The sequence below is a fragment of the Gigantopelta aegis genome, chromosome 9, assembly GCF_016097555.1.
Source record: "Gigantopelta aegis isolate Gae_Host chromosome 9, Gae_host_genome, whole genome shotgun sequence".
Classification (NCBI taxonomy): domain Eukaryota; kingdom Metazoa; phylum Mollusca; class Gastropoda; order Neomphalida; family Peltospiridae; genus Gigantopelta; species Gigantopelta aegis.
In genome coordinates, this window is record NC_054707.1 from 72,227,000 (window position 1) to 72,229,715 (window position 2,716).

Below are 2,716 nucleotides of genomic sequence, written 5' to 3' on the forward strand. Positions count from 1 at the left end.
AAACATAATCCAGAGTTTGTTATTATTTCCAGCCAGTGCATCACGACTGGTATATGAGATTACCAATTGTTTGATATACAATAGCTGATGGTTAATAAATCAGTGTGTTCTAGTGGTGTCATTAAACAAACCAAGCTTTTTAATGTGGGTTTTTTTATTATTTAAAACAAAAATATATCTGGCTTATGTAGAAGTATTAAACGCAACGGCTTGTTGGTCTAGGGGTATGATTCTCGCTTAGGGTGCGAGAGGTCCCGGGTTCGAATCCCGGACAAGCCCTATATTTTAATTAGTTTTTTGGGGTTTTTTTGTTTATTATACTAAAACAGAACTGGTTTAGCAACTTGGTAAATGTGTATAAATAAAAGAACACTTGTCACTTTAAGAGTGATATCAAAACACTGGATTTAGCCAATACATCATTTGTCATATGTTAGTTATATCTTCAATACAAAATGGAATGTTTAAACGTCACATTATTGAATATAGCTTACTTTTAAAATACAGTGCAGTACGAAATTGATAAACATTTTCCTTCTTTTTTTCTTCTTTTTTTGGTCATAATTCTTCTTTATTTGTTCTGTTTTGGTTTTGCTTGTTTGTTTTCTGTTATTTGTGTGTTTGTTTGTTTTGTTTTGTTTGTTTTGTTTTGCTTGTTTGTTTGGTTGGTTTGTTTGTTTTTCATTTGATGATGAAGGTATTTACAAACATTTCTAATTAGAAAACAAGTGACAAATACATGTGTGGTAGGAAAAAAAAGTACTATGCAACTACAGGGCCTTGCAGTAGAAAGGAGCGGTTAAAATAATATAATGACATACTGTATAATATTGAATTGCAGTTGGACGAGAACTATTGGCATTTCATTTTTGGCTGGGATATTTTTCTTTAAATAATATTCGCAGAATACCTAGTAGCATTTATCGACAGCACTTTGTAAACATTTACTCGCAACAGTTTCTTACTCACATGGAAATAATTATTCTATTCAAAAATATATGATATATATTTGTCCATTTGTTGTATTTAATTTTTTGTGATGTGTATAAATTGCATGTTTATGAATAAATAGTGAATTCGTCGCGAGTGTTTTTTAATATGGAAAATATCAACATTAATCAGGACCTGCCGAGACAAATACCATCAACTAGACGAGGTTGATTACATTACAAAAACACGTGTAGCGAATTCTCTTTATCCTATAACACTTCTAAAATACCATTTTAATTCGATATTTAGTAAATCAAAGTTCTGAAACCGCCTCATCGCAATTAGCACAAATGTAGTTTGACGTCACGCACTTCAATTAAATCGCATCAAAACGTTACGCTCAGGTATACAAGTCTTGTTGGCTGTAAACAAATGACTCAATGACAGCAAAACAGTATTAACCGAGTTAATAAATAGAGGATATTTCATGTTTTTGTTTTCGAGTGAAGTTTGCAATCATATCTCACGAGTCGCGCTTACTCGACGAGTGTGATATGATTGCAAACTTCACCAAATGAGATATAAATCATATTTGACAAAACAAAACATAAAATTATCTATTTATTATATAACATTTGGCAATTTACCTTTATTTTTCAAATGCCAGCAGCAAAATAGTTCCGGCTTTCTTACAGTGAAGATAACACTTTCTACAGTGACGATAACACATTTTAGAATGAAATAGTGAAATTTTCACTCTAAGATGTTTTATTGTCACTGAGTGACTGATAACACTTTTATTTCATTGATATTTTAAGACATTTCATTAAATCTTATATAATAATAATAAATATCAAATGGGTTTATGACATGGATAGTATGGGTAAGTTATAGGATAAATAAGAATATATAATATATATATAAATTTCCTTCCCTTCTTGGTAGCAGTCACGCCATTGTGAAAACATCCACTGGACTCTGCTTTCTGCTGGGATACCGGCCTCAGTGGCGTCGTGGTTAAGCGGTCGGATTACAGGCTGGTAGGTACAGGGTCCGCAACCCGTTATCGGCTCCAACCCAGAGCGAGTTCTTCAGGGCTCAATGGGTACGTGTAAGGCCACTACACCCTCTTCTCTTTCACTAACCACTAACTAACTAACAACTAACCTACTGTCCTGGACAGACAGCCCAGATAGCTGGGATACAAATTCTTATTACAATAAAGGTTTTGTCTTTCAAATATTGCGTAAACAAAGCCAGGTTTGAATTTGGATCTTAAACGTTTGACTTTCACCCCATGTAGGGCAATTAATTTTTAAAAAATAGTATCACACACCTAACACTTTTACAACCAAATTCTATTTCTAAGTTCTTTATTTTTTCAAAAATAGTTTGATTACCCAGAAATAGTATGGTAATCAGTAACAGTGTTACTTTATTTCCACTGATGTTAATACTCGCATTGTTATAATTGATGCATATGTTGTAAACGAATAGTTTTTTTCTTAAATTATTATTTAACTGAACAAGGCGATGAACATTTCGAAATATACTGATGGAAAGAAATAAGGGACGTAATATCAGCATGACCGGCCTCGGTGGCGTCGTGGCAGGCCATTGGTCTACAGGCTGGTAGGTACTGGGTTCGGATCCCAGTTGAGGCATGGGATTGTTAATCCAGATACCGACTCCAAACCCTGACTGAGTGCTCCGCAAGGCTCAATGAGTAGGTGTAAACCACTTGCACCGACCAGTGATCCATAACTGGTTCATCAAAGGCCATGGT

The 2,716-nt window shown here is 34.1% G+C and overlaps 1 non-coding gene across 1 annotated transcript; it reads left to right on the forward strand.

The window, feature by feature from the left end:
- The first annotated feature begins 207 nt into the window (after positions 1 to 207).
- Trnap-agg lies at positions 208 to 279 on the forward strand. The gene has a single exon. It is a non-coding gene; the product is annotated as a tRNA-Pro (tRNA).
- The last annotated feature ends 2,437 nt before the right edge of the window (positions 280 to 2,716 follow it).